Here is a 24,094-nt window from a genome sequence, read left to right on the forward strand (position 1 = left end):
TATACGTAAAACACCTGAAGCGTTGCAAATTCTTTGTTGCGAAGCAATGAGATTTTGATTCCTGTACATTAACCACCAACGTATATGAGTGTTGTAAAAGTATGTTTTATGTGTTGCACTCCTGCAACGGTTCCTTTTACCAACGGAAGTATAAGCGTTACATTATGCGCTAGCAACATTGGATAAGGCAACGCATCCCAAACCGTTGGTAAAGTCCCTGGCAACGCATATATGGACTTTTAGATACGGAAAAATGTGTTGCTATAGGTGGGGTCCTGTTGTAGTGTTGTGTTCTTGCCTTGGGTAGAGCCGAGAGATGATTACGTGATCGAGGAACCCGTTGAGTACGCTTACGAGGATCAAGCTTACGTCAACTCGGAGAACTTTGCAGGCAAGATGACCTTACCCTCGAAATCACTTCTATCTTTGCTTGCTAGTTGCTCGCTCTATTGCTATGCCGCGATACCTACCACTTGCTATATCATGCCTCACATATTGCCATGACAAGCCTCTAACCCAACTTTCCTAGCAAACCGTTGTATGGCTATGTTACCGCTTTGCTCAGTCTCTCTTATAGCGCTGCTAGTTGCAGGTGAAGATGGAGTTTGTTCCTTGTTGGAACATGATTATTGTTGGGATATCATTATTATATCTTTTTTACTTTAATGCACCTATATACTTGGTAAAGGGTGGAAGGTTCAGCCTTATGCCTGGTGTTTTGTTCCACTCTTGCCGCCCTAGTTTCCGTCATACCAGTGTTATGTTCCTTGATTTTGCGTTCCTTACATGGTTGGGTTATAATGGGAACCCCTTGATAGATCGCCTTGAATAAAACTCCTCCAGCAAGGCCCAACCTTGGTTTTACCTTTTGCCACCTAAGCCTTTTTCCCTTGGGTTCCGCGGACTCAAGGGTCATCTTTATTTTAACCCCCCGCCCCCGGGCCAGTGCTCCTCTGAGTGTTGGTCCGAAACGGGCAGCCTGTGGGGCCACCTCGGGGCAACTCGAGGGTTGGTTTTACTCATAGCTTGACCTATCTGGTGTGCCCTGAGAATGAGATACGTGCGACTCCTATCGGGATTTGTCGGCACATCGGGCGGCTTTGCTGATCTTGTTTTACCATTGTCAAAATGTCTTGTAACCGGGATTCCGGGTCTGGTCGGGTCTTCCTGGGAGAAGTAATATCCTTCGTTAACCGTGAGAGCTTGTGATGGGCTAAGTTGGGACACCCCTGCAGGGTTTTGAACTTTCGAAAGTCATGCCCGCGGTTATGGGCAGATGGGAATTTGTTAATATCCTGTTGTAGAAAACATGACACTTAACTTAATTAAAATGAATCAATAGCGTGTGTAGCCGTGATGGTCTCTTTTCGGCGGAGTCCGGGAAGAGAACACGGTCTCGTGTTATGCTTGAACGTAAGTAGTTTCAGGATCACTTCTTGATCTTTATAGCTTCTCGATCGTGCTTTGCTTCTCTTCTCACTCTCATTTGCGTAATTTAGCCACCATATATGCTAGTGTTTGCTGTAGCTCCACCTTACTACCCCTTTTCCTACCTTAAGCTTAAATAGTGTTGATCGCGAGGGTGTGAGATTGCTGAGTCCCCGTGACTCACAGATTACTTCCAAAACCAGATGTAGGTGCCGATGATGCCAGTGCAGAGGACGCTACCAAACTCAAGTGGGAGTTCGACGAGGATTCAGGATGTTACTATGTTTCCTTTCTGGACGATCAGTAGTGGAGCCCAATTGGGGCGATCGGGGATCTATGCATTTGGGGTTGTCTCTCTTTCTTGGTTCTGTAGTCGGACCTTGATTGTATTATGGATGATGTAATGCTATATTTATGTATTGTGTGAAGTGGCGATTGTAAGCCAACTCTTTATCCCTTTCTTATTCAGTACATGGGATGTGTAAAGATTACCCCTCTTGCGACATGTCTACTATGCGTTTATGCCTCTAAGTCGTGCTCCGACACGTGGGAGATATAGCCGCATCATGGGTGTTACAAGTTGGTAATCAGAGCCTTCCCCGACTTAGGAGCCCCCTGCTTGATCGAATCGCTGGCGTTGTTGAGTCTAGAAAAAAGTTTTGAGTCTTATAGGATTATATATATACCGGAGAGTAGGATTCTTTTTACTCCTCAGTCCCTTCATCACTCTGGTGAGGCCTCCTGGCGTAGAGTTTTGACTCTTCTCTTCTCAAATTTCACAAAAAAAGTTTTAGGATCACGCGGGTATCTTGGAATCGTTCTGATGATTTTGTGATGAGAACATTGTTCTTGGTGTCTCCTGACATTTAGGGTTGTGGCAGTGTCTCGGGGAGTTGAGCTCTGAGGTGCTGTCGTCACAATTTTATTGTTACAGTTCTGGAATACCTGAGTTTGCCGACATTGAAAATCTCTTTTATGTAGTTGTTGGTGAGATAACCTTGACGCTACCCAGTACTGGGGCGGGAGTTTGGGAGTATTGCCATAACTCGTATAACGGATGCTTTTCGAAGGTTGAGGTAAATGATTTCCGAAGGTTTCTTGGTTATTTGTTGAAGGATGGATACAGCTGGATGTAGGATTTGCTAGTTTTGGGTGAGATATTATGCTTCCCCTGTATCCCCAACACCTGATTGCATAACCAGAAAGTTTCGGGAGTTTCATAGGTGGGAATTCATGTAGCTCTAGTATTTCTTCCAGCAGATATTTGGTTTGTGATTGGGTAATCCTTACCAAGTATTTGTTCATGTACGTACCTTGTTGTTTTATTCATCTACCTTTATCTAAGTGGCTTCTCAACTTATGGAAGTGTGATCATTTACTTTGGAATTCATTCGTTCATTCTTGTTCGAATGTTAAGGCTATATGTTGCAATTTCGATCCATTGATTCAGCTTGAATATATGTCTTTCAAGATGCTAATGGATGTCAACCTCTTCAGGATGGCTCCTCCAACACGTCAGAATCCGGAACCTCCACCACCACCTCCACCTCTAGAGGCATGGCAAGCTGTCATGGCCGCCACCAACGCCAACACACAGATGCTTTTGCAACTCTTGCAAGAGCGTAACCAAGGAAATCAAGGCCAAGGCAACAATCAAGCTCGGTTTTCTACCCTCAACTAGTTCCTCGCAAACCAGCCGAAGTCCTTCAGTAACTGTGTCGAGGCGACAGACGCTGATGATTGGCTCATGCATATCTGCAAATATTTTGAGTGTAGCAATGTCAGGCCTGGGGACTTTGTCAAGTTTGCTTCGTTCCAACTCAAAGACCAAGCTGCTGAGTGGTATCAACAATACAAAGATTCTAGAGGAGGTCGTGTGATTACCTAGGATGATTTTCGCCGAGACTTCAAAGCTCACCACATTCCTCAAAGGGTTGCTGAGAGTAAGCGTGAGGAGTTCCGCAATCTGAAGCAAGGCAGTATGTCTGTTTACCAATACAACATTCTGTTTCAGAGGATCGCTCGCTTCGCCAAACAAGATGTCCCTGATGAGAAGAGCATGATTTATCAATTCAGAGGTGGCCTTAGAGAAGATCTGCAACTAGCTCTTGTGCTTTTTGAGCCGACCAAGTATGATGAGTTCTACAACTTGGCACTAAAGCAAGAAGCTGCTCAGATCAAGTGCGATGCATCTAAGAAGAGAGTCAGGGATGCAACTCCTTCTTCTTCTTCTTCAACTCAAGTGGCAGCTAAGCAGCAAAAGTTCTGGTTGCCTCCTCCTCCGTTCCGTCAGCCTTATCAGCAGAAGAGTAAAGGTGGCAATGGATCTTCCCACCCACCCAACCCAGGCTATCAGAACAAAGCTCCATCTCATGCTCCAAGGTCAAGTGCTCAGTATCACCGTCCGCTCTCAGAGGTTACTTGCAACAAGTGTCAACAGAAAGGGCACTATGCGAACAAATGCTTCAACTAGAGGCGCCTTCCGCCTCCTCCTGTGAGATCTGCCAGAAATGCAATGGTCAAGCATAATCCCAAGCATGCTAAGGTCAACATGATGAACGCAGCCTAGGCGGAGAACTCTTCAGAAGTGATCATGGGTAACCTTCCAGTTAACTCTATTCCTGCCAAAGTTCTTTTTGATACTAGTGCATCGCATTATTTCATGTCATTCCCATTTGCATCGGAGCACAATGTTGACACAGAGGTTTTGTCCAAATTCATGCAAGTTGTTTCTCCCGAAAAGCTTATGACTTCTAGTTTGGTTGCTCCCAATGTCTCTGTCCAGTTTGGAGACTATAAGTTTTTGTCCTCTCCTATGGTTCTGGGTAACTCAGATATTGATCTAATTCTCAGCATGGACTGGCTTTCTAAGCACAAGGCTCGGCTTGATTGTGCTTCCAGGCAGATTCAATTGACACACTCGTCTGAGGATGTGATCATCTATGCCACTCATGATGATACCATTCGAGTGCTTTCTCTCAATGAGAAGGGCGAGTTGAATGCCATCTCTCAGATTCTAGTCGTTTGTGAATATCAAGATGTCTTTCCAGAAGAGTTGAAGGAGCTGAACAAACAACTCGATGTACAAGAGCGTATGGGTCTGATCCGACCGAGTTCTTCTACATGGGGTTGTGGTGTTCTTTTTGTCAAGAAGAAGGATGGCACGGACCGACTCTGCGTCGACTATCGTCCATTTAACAAGAAGACCATAAAGAACAAGTACCCACTTCCCAACATCAATGAGCTATTCGAACAACTCAAGGGTGCTCAAGTATTCTCCAAGCTTGACCTCCGTATGGGCTATCATCAGATTCACATTGGTGAACAAGATATCCCCAAGTCAGCATTCAGAACAAGCTATGGTTCTTATGAATATAATGTCATGTCTTTCGGCCTTGTCAATGCTCCTCCAACGTTCTCTCGCATGATGAACTTCATCTTCAACCCTTACACAAATGATTTCGTCTTGGTGTATCTCGATGATATTTTGGTCTTTTCCAAGAACGAGGATCATGCCTAGCATTTGAGATTGGTGCTGGACAAACTCAGAGAACATCAGTTCTATGCGAAGTTTTCAAAGTGCGAGTTTTGGCTCGATGAGGTTCTCTACCTTGGGCATATCATCTCCTCCAAGGGCATAGTTGTTAATCCTGAGAAGGTGTTTGCAATCGTGTATTGGGAACCGCCTCACAATGTGAAGCAGCTCCGCAGTTTCCTTGGGCTTGCAAGCTATTGTCGAAGATTTGTTGAGAATTTCTCTAAGATCGCAAAGCCTCTTTCCAACCTCCTCCAGAAGCATGTGAAGTATGTCCGGACGCTTGAATGTGACATCGCTTTCAACACCCTCAAAGAGAAGCTAGTCACAGCTCCAGTTCTGACTCCTCCTGATGAATCCAAACCATTCGAGGTTTTCTGTGATGCCTCCCTGCAAGGTCTCTGAGGGAGTACTGGATTAGGGGGTCTCCGGACAGCCGGACTATATCCTTTAGCCAGACTGTTGGACTATGAAGATACAAGATTGAAGACTTCGTCTCATGTCCGGATGAGACTCTACTTGGCGTGGAAGGCAAGCCAGGTAGTACGGATATGGATATCTCCTCCTTTGTAACTGACCTTGTGTAACCCTAACCCTCTCTGGTGTCTATATAAACCGGAGGGTTTTAGTCCGTAGGACAACATACAATCATACCATAGGCTAGCTTCTAGGGTTTAGCCTCTCTGATCTCGTGGTAGATCTACTCTTGTACTACCCATATTATCAATATTAATCAAGCAGGACGTAGGGTTTTACGTCCATCAAGAGGGCCCGAACCTGGGTAAAACATCGTGTCCCCTGCCTCCTGTTACCATCCGCCTTCGAGGCACAGTTCGGGACCCCCTACCCGAAATCCGCTGGTTTTGACACCGACATTGGTGCTTTCATTGAGAGTTCCTCTGTGTCGTCATCATCAGGCTTGATGGCTCCTTCGATCATCGTTAGCGATGCAGTCCAAGGTGAGACCTTTCTCCCCGGACAGATTTTTGTATTCGGCGGCTTCGCACTGCGGGCCAACTCGCTTGGCCATCTGGAGCAGATCGAAAGTTACGCCCTTGGCCACCAGGTCAGGTTTGGAAGCTTAAACTACACGGCCGATATCCGTGGAGATTTGATCTTCGACGGATTCGAGCCTCTGCCCTGTGCGTCACGCGGTCACGATGAGTACGATTTAGCTCTACCATCAGACAGTGTTCAAGAGATCGCACCGGCAGCCGCTCCGACCCTCAATTCGGAGCCAGTTGTGTTGTCCATGGACGGGTGGATGGACCCCGCCACGGAGGCCTTACCCTCAGCGGTGATCGAGCCGAACATCGACCTTACCCTGCATGAGAGCCGTGTTTTCAGACTGCCGGATCCTTCTCTGGCCACGGACTCTGAACCACCTGCGCCCGTTCCTAGCGAATCCGATTGGGCGCCGATCATGGAGTTTACCTCCACGAATATTTTTCAGGACTCGCCCTTTGGCGACATACTGAACTCATTAAGGTCTCTCTCCTTGTCAGGAGGATACTGGCCGAACTATGTCCGGTAGGATTGGGATGCGGATGACGAAGAAATTCGCTGCCCACCCACCACCCACTTAGTAGCCACTGTCGATGACTTAACCGACATGCTCGACTTCGACTCCTAAGACATTGACGGTATGGACGACGATGCGGGAGAGGAAGAGGAACCACTGCCCATAGGCCACTGGACAGCCACCTCATCATACGATATATACATGGTGGACACACCCAAAGAAGGCAATGGCGATGAGACAGCGGAGGATGACCCCTCCAAGAAGCAACCCAAGCGCCGACGTCAGCGGCGCCGCTCTAAGTCCCGCCAAATCAAAAGTGGTGATACCGGCACAGGAGATAATAACACTCCGGATAGTGCCGAAAATGGCAAAAATCTCCTCTAGCACGATTTAGGACAGGAGGATGGAGAGGCCAGCCCCCCAGAGAGAGCAGCAGATGGATAGGCGGAAGATGATAATTACATGCCCCCCTCCGAAGACGAGGCAAGCCTCGAGATGAAGAATTCGTCGTGCCAGAGGATCCCGTCGAACAAGAGCGCTTCAAGCGCCGGCTTATAGCCACGACAAATAGCCTTAAGAAAAAGCAGCAGTAGCTTCAAGCTGATCAAGATCTGCTAGCTGACAGATGGACTGAAGTCCTCGTGGCCGAGTAATATAAACTCGAACGCCCCTCCAAGGGTTACCCAAAATGCAGGTTGCTACCCCGACTGGAGGAAGAAGCGTATGACGCGGCTGATCGGCCACCTCGTGGACGCGATAGAGAGGCATTCCAGCCAAAAGCTCAGCATGCGCCCCGACGCCATTCAAATAAAAAGGCATGGGGAAATATGCCAGACCTGCGAGACATATTGGAGGACAAAGCAAAACATGCAAGATCGATCTACGGATCACGAGGGCGCGCCACTATACGAGACGATAAATGTCATGCCGGATACAGTAAAAGTAAATCCGGCCGGGCCGAACACAGCGGGCAAGACTCATTGGAGCTGCGTCACGATATAGCCCAGCACAGAGGTGCCGCACACCCCTTATGCTTCACAGATGAAGTAATGGATCATCAAATCCCAGAGGGTTTCAAACTCGTAAACATAGAATCATACGACGGCACGACAGATCCTGCGGTATAGATCGAGGATTTCCTCCTGCACATCCACATGGCCCGTGGTGATGACCTACACGCAATCAAATACCTCCCACTCAAACTTAAAGGACCAGCTCGGCATTGGCTCAACAGCTTGCCAGCAGAGTCCATTGGTTATTGGGAAGATCTGGAAGCCGCATTCCTCGACAACTTTCAGGGAACTTATGTGCGACCACCAACGCCGATGACTTGATCCATATAATTCAGCAGCCAGAGGAATCGGCCAGGCAATTTTGGACATGGTTCCTAACAAAGAAAAATCAAATCGTCGACTGTCCAGGTGCAGAGGCTCTAGCAGCTTTCAAGCACAACATCAGCGACGAGTGGCTAGCCCGGCACCTTGGTCAGGAAAAGCCAAAATCTATGGCAGCCCTCACGACACTCATGACCCGCTTTTGTGCGGGAGAAGATGGCTGGCTGGCTCGTAGTAACAACATATCAAAGAACCATGTTACTTCAGATACCAAGGACGGCAGTAGCAGGTCACGTCGCAACAAACATAAGCGCCGCATTAACAGCGACAATACCGAGGATACGACAGTCAATGCCGGATTCAAAGGCTCTAAACCCGGTCAGCGGAAAAAGCCATTCAAAAGAAGCACTCCGGGACCGTCCAGTCTGGACTGCATACTCGATCGCTCGTGTCAAATACACGGCACCCCCGACAAGCCAGCCAACCACGCCAATAGGGATTGTTGGGTGTTCAAGCAGGCCGGCAAGTTAATTGCCGAAACAAAGATAAGGGGCCACATAGCGATGACGAGGAGGATCCCCGGCACCTGAATACCGGAGGACAGAAGAGGTTCCCCCCACAAGTGCGGATGGTGAACATGATATACGCAACCCACATCCCCAAGAGGGAGCGAAAGCGTGCGCTCAGGGACGTATATGCGTTGGAGCCAGTCGCCCCAAAGTTTAACCCATGGTCCTCCTATCCGATCACCTTCGATCGCAGGGACCACCCCACTAGTATCCGTCATAGCGGATTCGCTGCACTGGTCTTAGACCCAATTATTGACGGATTTCACCTCATTCGAGTCCTTATGGATGGCGGCAGCAGCCTGAACCTGCTTTACCAGGACACGGTGCACAAAATGGGTATAGACCCCTCAAGGATCAAACACACAAAAACGACCTTTAAAGGCGTCATACCAGGCGTAGAGGCCCATTGCACAGGCTCAGTCACACTGGAAGTGGTCTTCGGATCCCCGGATAAATTCCAAAGCGAAGAGTTAATCTTCGATATAGTCCCGTTCCGCAGTGGTTATCATGCACTGCTTGGGCGAACCGCATTTGCGAGATTCAATGCGGTACCGCATTATGCATACCTCAAGCTCAAGATGCCAGGACCTCAGGGGGTCATTACAGTTAATGGAAACACAGAGCGCTCTCTCCGAACGGAGGAGCACACTGCGGCCCTCGCAGCGGAAGCGCAAAGCAGCCTCTTAAGGCAATCCACTAGTTTGGCGTTTAAGGACCCGAACACCTTCAAGCGCGCCTGGAGTAATCGGCAACAGGACCGCCTGGCACGTTCCGAGATCGCATAGCAATGCAGCCCCCACCCCGGCCCAAGCCAAACAGTGAAACTCGTGCCACACGTACATAATTACGCATTAAAAATACCATGGGCCTAGTTAGGGAGGGGGCACGACCACGGCACGCTCCAAGATGCAGCTTAAACCGCACTAGGAGCTTCCTGCCTTGTTATTTTTCTCTTTCAGGACTTTAATCTCTGGAAACCCTGTCCGGCAGCATGATTGCCGAACACATGATGCAGCAACCAAGGAGGCAGAAAGCTATGTCACACCACGGAACTCCCAGGTGGATTACGATAACGAGTGAAATACCTGCTTTAATACTATTCCTCAGCTTGCCCTTGGAGGGGACATGTCAAATAGTCCTACTTTTTGCTTATTGCACTATCTGTACCATTCTGCTTTAGCGCACCTTTTTGAATAAACAATGCATAGCTTCAGTCTGTTTTTGCATTTTTATTTTATATATGTGTTCATTAATGACACCTTGCAACGGTACACTTTGGTATGGCCAATACACCAGGGGCTTAAGTACCCCACAATATGGTATGAGAAGTCCAAACACTTTCACAAGTGCGGCACCCAGAACTTATAGCATTATATGCACCAGCTCCGAATCATGTCTTTGGTCAATAGTTGGGTTTGCCCGGCTCCCATGTTTTGGTACCTTACGTTCCGCTATATCGGCTAAGGTAGCACTGGGAGAACTACTGCGATTGTGCCCCAGTTCAACTGGGCTAAGCACCTCAGTAGAGAAAGCTAAAACTGACTGTCATGATAAGGTGAGAGACTGGTCGCTGTTCGAGAGGTTTTCGAGTCCCTAAAGACTTATGCCGCTTAGAGCGAGGAGTCGGCCCTGTCCGGCTTAAGGCGTGTATCGCGCCCCGAATTCGGCCTTCCAAATACCAGGGGCTTCGCCGAAATTTAAAATTATAGAATTCTATGGCTAAGTGAGAGTGATAAAGCATTATTAGTCCGATTGCCTTGTTCGTTGTGCCGAGCACCTCCCTCGAAGGACCCAAAAATGGGAACAAGAGTGCTCAGGTTTATCCCGAACACCCCAGCACTCGTGGCATGGGGGCAGAAGCCGACGACTAGCCATCTCTCATATTTGATAAACGGCCGAACAGAAGGTAATATTTTAAATTCAAACAAGCATTGCATAGCGCATATGAAACAGGTTTTCAACATACAGGATCACATGAGCAAATTCATTCAAATATTACATCTTTCATACACTCGTCCACTACGAGACGGGCACCCTTCAGGACACCCTCATAGTACATCTCGGGGTGGCGATGCTCCTTGCCCGCCGGCGGCCCTTCCTTGATCAGCTTCACGGCCTTCAATGCAGACAGACCGCTTGACGACTTCCAGCCATGGGCAGGCATCCACAAGCCGCCTCACCAGGCCGAAGTAGCTGTTCGGAAGCGCGTCGCTAGGCCACAGCCGGACTATAAAGCCCTTCATGGCCTGTTCGGCCGCCTTATGTAGCTCGACCAGCTGCTTTAGCTGGTCACTCATAGGCATTGGGTGTTCCGTCCTAGTATATTGGGCCCAGAATAACTTCTCCATTGAGCTTCCCTCCGCGGCCTGGTAAAATGTTGCGGAATCTGACACGCTGCGGGGCAAATCTGCGAATGCTCCTCGAGAGCTCCGGATCCGGGTAAGTAACAAGTAATTTACTTTCACATGCTTGCTTTGCATATAGAATGCCTTACCCGCCGCTATCTTCTTCATCGCATCAATCTCCTGGAGGGCCTTTTGGGCTTCGCCCTTGGCATTCTTTGCGCTCTCGAGGGCCGCGGCAAGCTCGGACTCTCGCATCTTTAAGTCAAGCTCCAACGCCTCGTGCTTTGTCATGAGAACGTGGAGCTCTTGATGCACCTCGCCCACCCGAGCCTCCTGCCTTTCCCGCTCGGTGCGGTCCTTGGCCGCTTTGTTTTCGGCCTCGGATAGCGCTTGCTTCAGGGTTGCCACCTTGGTCGTGGCCCCTGGCAAATTTACAACGATCCTGTCATTTTGCAATCGCATTCTTTTTATACATATCCATAGACTGGGTATTACTTACCCTTGTTCTCCTCGAGTTGCCTCTTGGCAAGGCCGAGCTCTTTCTTGGACCCCTCGAGGTCCTGCTTCAGTGCGGCGACCTCTGCGGTCAGTGCGGCAGAGGCCAACAGCGAAGCCTGCATACGCATATTGACATACTTATATTAGACTCCTGCGATATTGTTTGATCCTCTGTTCGGCTTTTCTTTGTGAACACCAAACAGAGCATCAGGGGCTACTGTCTATGCGGTAATATTTTTCCTATATTTCAAAAACTTACCTCAAAGCCTGTTAGAAGGCTGGCATAGGCTTCAGTCAATCCGCTCTTGGTGGACTGAACCTTTTGGACCACCGCACTCATAATAGTGTGGTGCTCTTCGTTGATGGAAGCGCTGCGAAGCACTCCCAGCAGATTGTCCGGTGCCTCTGGTTGGACAGAGGTCACCGGCACAGGCATCTTGCCCCTTTTGGAAGGAGGCCGCCTGCCTGAGTCCGGGACCATTGGAGGTTTCGGCGCGGTGTTCGGCTGATGGCCGGACTCAAAGCCCTCGGGAGCCTTGCTCCCTCTGCTCCCAGAGTTCGAAAGGTCGCCTTGAGGCGCCTCCAGGACTGTCTCCCCTCGACCCGGTGCCTCTTGAGACAATACCTCGGCGTTTCCGTAGGGCAAGGAGAGGTGGCGGTCGGAAGTGGATCGCTATCCATATCAGACGAGCCCAGGGAGCCGTCTGACGATACGTCGATACGGGCTCGTGGCGGTCTGCATAATCATAATTCGGCATTAGGAGAAGTAGTGCGACAAAGGAATGCTATGAGTTACTCTGGTATCCGAATATTTACGACTTTTCCAGGGGCTTGGCCCTGAGCAGCCACTCATCTTCGCCTTCGGTGGCGGTGGTAGAGTAGTCCGGAAGGAGAGTCCTTCCCTTCTTGGACCCTTCGCCCCCCCCCCGATTGGGGCGGCCTTCCTTTTCTTGTCTCCCCCGACTGGAGGGGGCATCTTCATCTTCCTCCTCGTCTTCGGGGGAGGAGTGCGTCGTGGAGTTATCGGACGATAAGTCCGATAAACCCTGGCGTCGGGAACTCTTTTGGGTTCCCTTGGCCTTCTTGGTCTTCTGTGGCACCCTATAAGGGGCCGGAGTCAGCATCTCTGTAAGGAGAGTGTCCGCAGTATCTTCGGGCAGAGGGGTCGGATAGTTAATCTACCCCGACGTCTCCACTCACTCCTGTCAAAGGTACGGGAGCTTAGATCCCGCATAGAGTCAAACTATGAAAAACAAGTATCATGTAAGAGGTAAAATAGCTTACCGCGCTGGCTTGGCGCTTCGAGCAGAATCCGCGATCCTCGGTAGTGGGAGGGGGAACCTCGGCGCCCTTGAATAGCACCTTCCAGGCATCCTCATGTATTGTGTCGAAGAGCCTGTTTAGAGTTTGGTGATGGGCCGGGTCGAACTCCCACAAGTTGAAAGCCCATTGTTGACACGGGAGGATCCGGCGGATGAGCATAACCTGGACTACGTTGATGAGTTTGAGCTTCTTGCTCACCATGTTTTGGATACATGTTTGGAGTCCGGTCAGCTCTCTCGAACTACCCCAGGACAGGCCCTTCTCTTGCCAGGAGTTGAGCCACGTGGGGATGCCAGATCGGAACTCGGGGGTCGCTGCCCATGCAGGGTCATGCAGCTCACTGATGTAGAACCACCCCGATTGCCACCCCTTTATGGTCTCCGCGAAGGAGCCCTCGAGCCATGTAACATTGGGCATCTTGCCCACCATGGCGCCTCCACACTCCACCTGGCGGCCACTCACTACCTTCGGCTTGACATTAAAGGTCTTCAGCCATAAGCCGAAGTGAGGCTTGATGCGGGGGAAGGCCTCGCACATGACGATAAACGCCGAGATGTTGAGGATGAAGTTCCGGGCTAGATCGTGGAAATCCAGGCCGTAGTAGAACATGAGCCCCCGGACGAATGGGTGGAGAGGGAATCCTAGTCCATGGAGGAAATGGGTAAGGAACACTACCCTCTCGTGGGGCCCGAGGGTGGGGATGAGTTGCCCCTCATCTGGGAGCCGGTGCACGATGTCGTCGGGCAGGTATCCAACTCTCCTCAGCTTCTTGATGTGTCCCTCTGTGACGGAGGAGACCATCCACCTGCCTCCCGCTCCAGACATGGTTGGAGAAGGTTGAGGTGGGAAATGTGGACTTGGGCGCTGGAGCTCGAGTGCGCAAGAATGGATGAGCAAGGAGAAACAACGCGTGGGTATAAAAAGGTTAAACCTTCTCCCTTTATAAGGGCGGCCAAAACTATGCGCCCCCACTAGCCTGGTAGAACTCGCTTATCCCCCAAGCGCCGTAATCGATGGCGTGGTTCGGTTACCCACACCCGTATTGATGAGAATCCCGTAATAAGGGGGACACGGTCTCTGCTTTGACAAGACGTGTCAAAAAACTGCCTCGCGTTATGTGCAGGCCTAGTTAAAGGAAACGGTTCGAATAATCACCGGGCCATGGCTTAATGTCATGTTGCCAAAACAAGTCAGCAGATTAGATTTGTGGAAATATTATTCTCTCTACGGTGGTATGTGGAACTTATTTTGCAGGGTCGGACACTATCCCTATATTCAAATTCTTCCATGGTGTATTCGGAGGAGGAACCCGCCTTGCAATGCCGAAGAAAAAACTGCGCGCTGGACTCATCGTCATTGAAGCCTGGTTCAGGGGCTACTGAGGGAGTCCTGGATTAGGGGGGTCTCTGTACAGTCGGACTATATCCTTTGGCCGGACTATTGGACTATGAAGATACAACATTGAAGACTTCGTCTCGTGTCCGGATGAGACTCTACTTGGCGTGGAAGGCAAGCTAGGCAGTACGGATATGGATATCTCCTCCTTTGTAACTGACCTTGTGTAACCCTAACCCTCTCTGGTGTCTATATAAACCGGAGGGTTTTAGTCCGTAGGAAAACATACAATCATACCATAGGCTAGCTTCTAGGGTTTAGCCTCTCTGATCTCATGGTAGATCTACTCTTGTACTACCCATATCATCAATATTAATCAAGCAGGACGTAGGGTTTTACCTCCATCAAGAGGGCCTGAACCTGGGTAAAACATTGTGTCCCCTGCCTCCTGTTACCATCCACCTTAGACGCATAGTTCAGGACCCCCTACCCGAGATCCACCGGTTTTGACACCGACAGTCTAGGTGTTGCACTACTAGGAAAAGGCATGCTAGTGGCGCACCGAATTTGCCTTCTAATGGCGCACTACCGGTGCGCCACTGGCATCACGCCATTAGAATTAAATTCTAATGGCGCACCACCGGTGCGCCATTAGTATCTGGTGTTCTAATGGCGCACCATGTAGTGCGCCATTAGTATAGCCCGCAGTGCGCCATTAGAATGCCTCCCAGGGGGCCATATGTACCCATGTGCTTTTGCATTCTAATGGCGCACCAGCAGTTAATGCGCCATTAGTGTGATGATCACAGTGCGCCATTAGTGTCTTGTGTGGTGCGCCATTAGTATGAATATTAGGTTTTATTTATTTTTTTGCTTTTTTGATTTTTGCACAGGTTACAAAATATATTATTGGACAGAATATAGACAGCAGCACACAGCAACATCAGATTCATCAAATACAATAGAAGATTAGTCTCCGAATACAATTCATCATATTAGTCTCCGAATTCAAAAGACCGAACAAAGATAAAACATTACAAGTCTCAAGACCGCGAGTATCGAGTTTGCCTTCACATTACAAGTCGATATCGATCATCTAAACTACCATCACATAGAAGAGAGTTGTGGTCATCATGATGAGCATCATCGCGATCAAACTGGTCTTCATCCGGTTCCTCCAACGCTCCCTCCTCTCTCCCTCTAGATAGCGGGCGTATCTACATTCGGCCTCCGCCCTAGTGGTGTACCCTTTGTAACTGTTACCGCTGAAACGGTGAACCTGTCTCCAACACTCCTCCTAGTCGTCATAGACTCCGGGAACCTTACCCTTGTACACAACATACAATGGCATCTCTATGCACAAGCCAAACAACAGACAATACATAAGCAATATGTAAGTATGCAACAAAAGGATCGGAAGAGAAAAGCAAGACATTAATAGCACGATTCATGGTCCTACTAATAAATAGCATCGATTACATCTAAGTTGAACGACTGTCCAAACCAAAGAGACATACGAATTCATTAAAGTATAATTACAACATGAGCCAATCAATGTTTCAGAACTACACATCACTGCTTTCGACTCGACTCATCGGACAGGAACGTGGATGAAGCCGCCGTCTGTCGTGATGGTCATGAAATCGCGGTCGTTGTCACCCTGCATTTGTAGCATTTCATCTATCTCACTGTTGGACAGTTGATATCTGAGGAAGAACTGCCCCGAGGTATGAAGGACATCTTGATGGATGATGTCCGCAAACTCCGACTGGATGCGAAAGAATTCTTGTCTAAGGTCTGCGTCCTGGACTGCCGACAAGCTCGCGGCCCAATCTTTGAGATTATCTGGTAGCAGAAGTTGATGATGGTCCCTTACGATCGCCCGCATGTGATGGAGGGCGTAGTAGGCATCCTTCTGACCACCAGGCGGCTGCTTGACGCAGCAGAACTTCATATTGTGTGAGAACATGTGCTTGCCGTACTTACGAACTGCCCTGGTGATGGTGCCTCCAGATTTGGCGTAGGCGGGGAGAACATCATCAAGAACTTTCTTGACATTTGTGTAGTCTACCTTGGAGTTATGGTTCAGGTCTAAATACGTGGCCATGGAATATTTCGGGCTTAAGAGGATGAGTGTGCAATGTGTGTCACCGCACAGAACATGGAATGTTAGAAAAAAAGAAGAACGATCGAAATCTAAGAAATCATATGTTACGGGGCGGTTAAGGGATGACTTACTCGGGAAAGTAAGCCACAAGGAAGTTATCCTTGTCTGGGTTTGCCAGAATGACGCCTTCGAGGTGTGAACTCGCAACTCGGCGGTCCCCAGTGCTGCTCAAGTGCTTGGCACGCATGTAGAAGGGGCCGACTATCACGATATCCAGGGTCTTGTCTCTAATGATCCGCATCTCCATACTCAGCAAAAACAGCCAAACAAAGGTGTAGTGCAGCGGATGAAGGTTAAACATAGCAAAGATGTCATCAAACCGCAGGACGATCGTACCCCCGATGTCGCCATCCACAAAGCCCTTGCCCTCTGGCACCTTGGCCATGAAAACCGGGTATGCCACATCCTTCTCTCTGAGACGCCGCTTCTCCAAAGAAAGAACACTGTTGTGCAGACTCCGCATAGCACCGGTTGCAGCATTCAACATATTTGGCGGTAGCATCGCCCTACCCGCCACATGCACCCTCCTCGAGATATCCTTAGGTGAAGGTGGCCCGTCCTGAGCACGGATCAAACTCGGTGCCGGCTGGCTCGCACCGGCGCCCTTGTTAGTCTTTCGTTTCCGTCCCTTCTTCTTGATCTCCTGTAATGGGACCGAGTTCTGCTCACAGACCGCCTTCTTGAGCGTGTTGGGGCTGATATTATTTCGCGCCTCAGCTATCTGAGGCTCGGTGAAGGCGGGAGCTGGAGGCGTGTCCTGAGAACTGAACGCCAGACGACGCCTGTTGCAATTGGATTTCTCTGCCGTACCAAATAGATCGCGGTCGTCTTGGTTGGGTTCTTGAGAAAGAGGCCCGCAGAACTCGTCAGCGTACCCATGTTCGGCAAAGTACTTATCAACTTTGGTAAATGTACCGTCGTTGTTGTCGTCACCGTCCGGATCCTGTGCCATAGGGCTGTCCGGATCCTGTGCCATAGGGATGTCCGGCAGGTCCGATAGCGTTGCGGCATTCTTACCATGGCTTGGTGCCGGCACGACTCGCGGTCTTGTCTGTGGGGTGGTGTCCCCCGCCCCCAAACGAATCTGGCTCTTTGGCCAAAGCAGGGGCCAGTTTACACAGGTGCTGAGGGTCATCTCATCTTCTTCGTCGGCCCCAGCGGGTCGAATCGGAGGTAACAGCTCGTCGTAGCCTTGCAGCACCCGAACCACTTCAACCCTATACATTGTGGGTGGCATTGGATTACCGTGGAACATGGGGTTGCCCGGTTGAATGATTCTGCCCTTGGCGACATCGACCAACTCGGCGCCCACGAAGTGCAGAAGAGTGCAAGGAACGTCGGCGGTGCCCTGCGAAAACATGTACAGGGCATCAGGGATGCCCAGTCAAAGGCAAGGAGATGAAGTCATCGGCCGAGAGGCTTAGTTACCATGATGCCTTCGAGCTCGGCTGATGTCGAGGCACCGCCAACGGCGGGCATGCAACTGACGGAGGGGGCGCTTGCTGGTGAGGTGCCGGCCGGCGTACACCCGGGTGCATTAAGCTCCAATGCCCGTGCCGGCGCCGGAGACACGAATACCGCCTCCACCGGAGACACCAATGGGGCCGCCGCCGGAGACACCAATGGCGCCGCCGGAGACACCAATGGAGCCGCCTGCGCGTTGTGCGAGTTGCTGGCCGTGAAGCTGGGAACCGGGGGAGGCCCCTGTTGGCCGCCCGCAATCCACGTCGTCAGCCCATGAATCAACATAGGCACCATGGCGTTGAGCGTCGTTCCAAGTTGTTGTTGCACTTGCTCTTGGACAAGCTCCGGAATCCGCGCCACTTGTGCCTTGAGTTCTTCAACCTCACGCATCTGGCTTTCCGAGCTGGTCTTTTTCTCCTTCCGCACACCAGCGGTATAGTATGACCCCCATTTTGTGGACAAGCCTTTGCCTGTTGGAAATATGCCCTAGAGGCAATAATAAATTAGTTATTATTATATTTCCTTTTTCATGATAATCTGTTTATTATCCATGCTATAATTGTATTGATAAGAAACTCAGATACATGTGTGGATACATAGACAACACCATGTCCCTAGTAAGCCTCTAGTTGACTAGCTCGTTGATCAATAGATGGTTACGGTTTCCTGACCATGGACATTGGATGTCATTGATAACGGGATCACATCATTAGGAGAATGATGTGATGGACAAGACCCAATCCTAAGCCTAGCACAAAGATCATGTAGTTCGTATGCTAAAGCTTTTCTAATGTCAAGTATCATTTCCTTAGACCATGAGATTGTGCAACTCCCGGATACCGTAGGAGTGCTTTGGGTGTGCCAAACGTCACAACGTAACTAGGTGGCTATAAAGGTACACTACAGGTATCTCCGAAAGTGTCTGTTGGGTTGGCACGTATCGAGACTGGGATTTGTCACTCCGTGTAAACGGAGAGGTATCTCTAGGCCCACTCGGTAGGACATCATCATAATGTGCACAATGTGATCAAGGAGTTGATCACGGGATGATGTGTTACGAAACGAGTAAAGAGACTTGCCGGTAACGAGATTGAACAAGGTATCGGGATACCGACGATCGAATCTCGGGCAAGTATCGTACCACTAGACAAAGGGAATTGTATACGGGATTGATTAAGTCCTTGACATCGTGGTTCATCCGATGAGATCATCGTGGAACATGTGGGAGCCAACATGGGTATCCAGATCCCGTTGTTGGTTATTGACCGGAGAGTCATCTCTGTCATGTCTGCATGTCTCCCGAACCCGTAGGGTCTACACACTTAAGGTTCGGTGACGCTAGGGTTATAGAGATATTAGTATGCGGTAACCCGAAAGTTGTTCCTTGTCCCGTATGATATCCCGGACATCACGAGGAGTTCCAGAATGGTCCGGAGGTAAAGATTTATATATGGGAAGTCTTGTTTTGGTCGCCGGAAAAGTTTCGCACATTATCGGTATTGTACCGGGAGTGCCGAAAGGGGTCCGGGGGTCCACCAAGGAGGTCCACCTGCCCCAGGGGGCCACATGGGCTGTACGGGTGTGCGCCTTGGCCTATATGGGCCAAGGGCACCAGCCCCAAGAGGCCCATGCGCCAAGAGATAAGGGAAAGGAAGAGTCCTAAAAGGGGAAGGCACCTCCTAAGTGCCTTGGGGAGGATGGACTCCTCCCTGGCCGCACCCTTCCTTGGAGGAAGGGCCAAGGCTGCACCCCCCCCCCCTCTCCCTTGGACCTATATATAGTGGGGGGAAGGGAGGGCAGCCTAACCTAAGCCCTGGCGCCTCCCTCTCCCTCCCATGACACATCTTCCTCCTCCCGCAGCGCTTGGCGAAGCCCTGTTGGAATCCCGCTACTTCCACCACCACGCCGTCGTGCTGCCGGATCTCCATCAACCTCTCCTCCCCCCTTGCTGGATCAAGAAGGAGGAGACGTCGCTGCTCTGTACGTGTGTTGAACGCGGAGGTGTCATCCATTCGGCGCTAGGATCATTGGTGATTTGGATCACGACGAGTACGACTCCATCAACCCCGTTCTCTTGAACGCTTCCGCGCGTGATCTACAAGGGTATGTAGATCCACTCCTCCCTCATTGCTAGATGACTCCATAGATTGATCTTGGTGACACGTAGGAAAATTTTGAATTATTGCTACGTTCCCCAACAGTGGTATCAGAGCTAGGTCTATGCGTAGTTTCTATGCACGAGTAGAACACAAAGTAGTTGTGGGCGTTGATTTTGTTCAATATGCTTACCGTTACTAGTCCAATCTTGATTCGGCGGCATTGTGGGATGAAGCGGCCCGGACCGACCTTACACGTACTCTTACGTGAGACTGGTTCCACCGACTGACATGCACTAGTTGCATAAGGTGGCTAGCGGGTGTCTGTCTCTCCCACTTTAGTCGGATCGGATTCGATGAAAAGGGTCCTTATGAAGGGTAAATAGCAATTGGCATATCACGTTGTGTTTTTTGCGTAGGTAAGAAACGTTCTTGCTAGAAACCCATAGCAGCCACGTAAAACATGCAAACAACAATTAGAGGACGTCTAACTTGTTTTTGCAGGGTATGCTATGTGATGTGATATGGCCAAGAAGAATGTGATGAATGATATGTGATGTATGAGATTGATCATGTTCTTGTAATAGGAATCACGACTTGCATGTCGATGAGTATGACAACCGGCAAGAGCCATAGGAGTTGTCTTTATTTATTGTATGACCTGCGTGTCAACATAAACGTCATGTAATTACTTTACTTTATTGCTAACCGTTAGTTGTAGTAGTAGAAGTAATAGTTGGCGAGACAACTTCATGAAGACACGATGATGGAGATCATGATGATGGAGATCATGGTGTCATGCCGGTAACGATGATGATCATGGAGCCCCGAAGATGAAGATCAAAAGGAGCAATATGATATTGGCCATATCATGTCACTATTTGATTGCATGTGATGTTTATCATGTTTATACATCTTATTTGCTTAGAACGACGGTAGTAAATAAGATGATCCCTCACTAAAATTTCAAGAAGGTGTTCCCCCTAACTGTGCACCGTTGCGAAAGTTCGTCGTTTCGAAGCACCACGTGATGATCGGGTGTGATAGATTCTTACGTTCGAATACAACGGGTGTTGACGAGCCTAGCATGTACAGACATGGCCTCGGAACACATGCGAAACACTTAGGTTAACTTGACGAGCCTAGCATGTACAGACATGGCCTCGGAACACAAGAGACCGAAAGGTCGAGCATGAGTCGTATGGTAGATACGATCAACATGAAGATGTTCACCGATGATGACTAGTCCGTCTCACGTGATGATCGGACACGGCCTAGTTGACTCGGATCATGTAATCACTTAGATGACTGGAGGGATGTCTATCTGAGTGGGAGTTCATAAGATGAACTTAATTATCCTGAACATAGTCAAAAGGTCTTCGCAAATTATGTCGTAGCTTGCGCTTCAGTTCTACTATTTAGATATGTTCCTAGAGAAAATTTAGTTGAAAGTTGATAGTAGTAATTATGCGGACTAGGTCCGTAAACTGAGGTTTGTCCTTATTGCTTCATAGAAGGCTTATGTCCTTAATGCACCGCTCAGTGTGCTGAACCTCGAACGTTTTCTATGGATGTTGCGAACATCTGACATACACATTTTGATAACTACGTGATAGTTCAGTTAAACGGCTTAGAGTTGAGGCACCGAAGACGTTTTGAAACGTCGCTAAACATATGAGATGTTTCGAGGGCTGAAATTGGGATTTCAGGCTCGTGCCCACATCAAGAGGTATAAGACCTCCGACGATTTTCTTAGCCTGCAAACTAAGGGAGAAAAGCTCAATTGTTGAACTTGTGCTCAGATTGTCTAAGTACAACAATCGCTTGAATCGAGTGGGAGTTGATCTTCCAGATGAAATAGTGATGGTTCTCCGAAGTCATTACCACCAAGCTGCTTAAGCTTCGTGATGAACTATAATATATCAGGGACATATATGATGATCCTTGAGATATTCGCGATGTTTGACACCACAAAAGTAGAAATCAAGAAGGAGCATCAATCGTTGATGGTTTGGGAAACAACTAGTTTCAAGGAGGGCAAGGGCAAAAAGGGATGCTTCATGAAACGGCAAATCAGCTGCTGCTCTAGTGAAGAAACTCAAGGTTGAACCCAAACCCGAGACTAAGTGCTTCTGTAATAAAGGGAACAGCCATTGGAGCAGAATTACCCTAGATACTTGGTAGATAAGAAGGCAGGCAAGGTCGATAGAAGTATATTGGATATACATTGTGTTGATGTGTACTTTACTAGTACTCCTAGTAGCACCAGGGTATTAGATACCGGTTCGGTTGCTGAGTGTTAGTAACTCGAAATTAAAGCTACGGAATAAACGGAGACTAGCTAAAGGTGAGCTGACGATATGTGTTGGAAGTGTTTCCAATGTTGCTATGATCAAGCATCGCACGCTCCCTCTACCATCGAGATTGGTGTTTGCGTTGAGCATAGACATGATTGGATTATGTCTATCGCAATACGGTTATTCATTTAAGGAGAATAACGGTTACTCTATTTATTTGAATAATACCTTCAATGGTCTTGCACCTAAAATGAATGGTTCATTGAATCTCGATCGTAGTGATACACATGTTCATGCCAAAAGATATAAGATAGTAATGATGGTACCACCTACTTGTGGCACTGCCACTTAAGTCATATCGGTATAAAATGCATGAAGAAGCTCCATGTTGATGGATCTTTGGACTCACTCATTTTTGAAAAGTTTGAGACATGCGAACCATGTCTATTGGTGTATATGCATGAAGAAACTCCATGCAAATGGACCGTTTGGACTCACTTGATTTTGAATCGCTTGATACATGCAAATCATACCACATGGGCAAGATGACTGAAAGCCTTGTTTTCAGTAAAATGGAACTAGAAAGCAACTTGTTGGAAGTAATACATTTTGATGTGTGCAGTCCAATGAGTGCTGAGGCGTGTAGTGGATATCGTTATGTTCTTACTTCACAGATGATTTGAGTAGATGTTGAGTATATTTACTTGATGAATCACGAGTCTGAATTATTGAAAGGTTCAAGTAATTTCAGGGTGAAGTTGAAAGATCGTCGTGACAAGAGGATAGAAGATCTATGATATGATCATAGAGATGAATATCTGAATTACGAGTTTGGCACAGAATTAAGACATTGTGGAACTTGTTTCACAACTAATACAGCCTGGAACACCATAGTGTGATGGTGTGTCCGAACATCATAACTGCACCCTATTGGATATGATGCATACCATGATGTCTCTTATCGAATTACCATGATAGTTTATGGGTTAGGCATTAAAGACAACCACATTCACTTTAAATAGGGCACCACGTAATTCCGATGAGATGACACCGTATGAACTATGGTTTAGAGAAACCTAAGCTGTCATTTCTTAAAAGTTTGGGGCTGCGACGCTGATGCGAAAAAGTTTCAGGCTGATAAGCTCGAACCCAAAGCGGATAAATGCATCTTCATAGGACACCCAAAACAGTTGGGTATACCTCCTGTCTCAGAACCGAAAGCAATAAGGGATTGTTTCTAGAATCGGGTCCTTTCTCGAGGAAAAGTTTCTCTTGAAAGAATTGAGTGGGAGGATGGTAGAGACTTGATGAGGTTATTGAACCGTCTCTTCAACTAGTGTGTGGCAGGGCACAGGAAGTTGTTCCTGTGGCACCTACACCAATTGAAGTGGAAGCTTATGATAGTGATCATGAAACTTTAGATCAAGTGACTACCAAACCTCGTGGGATGACAAGGATGCGTACTACTTCAGAGTGGTACGTAATCCTGTCTTGGAAGTCATGTTGCTAGACAACAATGAACCTACGAGCTATGGAGAAGCGATGGTGGGCCCGGATTCCGATAAATGGCTCGAGGCCATAAAATCCGAGAGAGGATCCATGTATGAAATCAAAGTGTAGACTTTGGCAGAACAGCTCGATGGTTGTAAGGCTGTTGAGTGCAGATGGATTTTAAAAGGAAGACGGACAATGATGGTAAATGTCACCATTAAGAAAGCTTGACTTGTCGTTAAGAAGTTTCCGATAAGTTCAAGGAGTTAACTACGATGAGACTTTCTCACTCGTAGCGATGCTAAGAGTCTGTTGGAATTATATTAGCGATTACTGCATTATTTATGAAATCTTGCAGATAGGATGTCAAAACATTGTTTCCTCATTGATTTTCTTGAGGAAAGGTTGTATGTGATACAACCGGAAGGTTTTGTCAATCCTGAAAGATGCTAATAAGTATGCAAAGCTCCAGCAATCCTTCTAAGGACTGGAGTAAACATCTCGGAGTTGGAATGTACGCTTTGATGAGATGATCAAAGATTTTGGGTTTATACAAAGTTTATGAGAAACTTGTATTTCCAAAGAAGTGAGTGGGAGCACTATAGAATTTCTGATGAGTATATGTTGCTGACATATTGTTGATCAGAAATGACGTAGAATTTCTGGAAAGCATATAGGGTTATTTGGAAA

This window comes from Triticum aestivum, chromosome 2A (genome assembly GCF_018294505.1).
Source record: "Triticum aestivum cultivar Chinese Spring chromosome 2A, IWGSC CS RefSeq v2.1, whole genome shotgun sequence".
Taxonomy (NCBI): Eukaryota; Viridiplantae; Streptophyta; class Magnoliopsida; order Poales; family Poaceae; genus Triticum; species Triticum aestivum.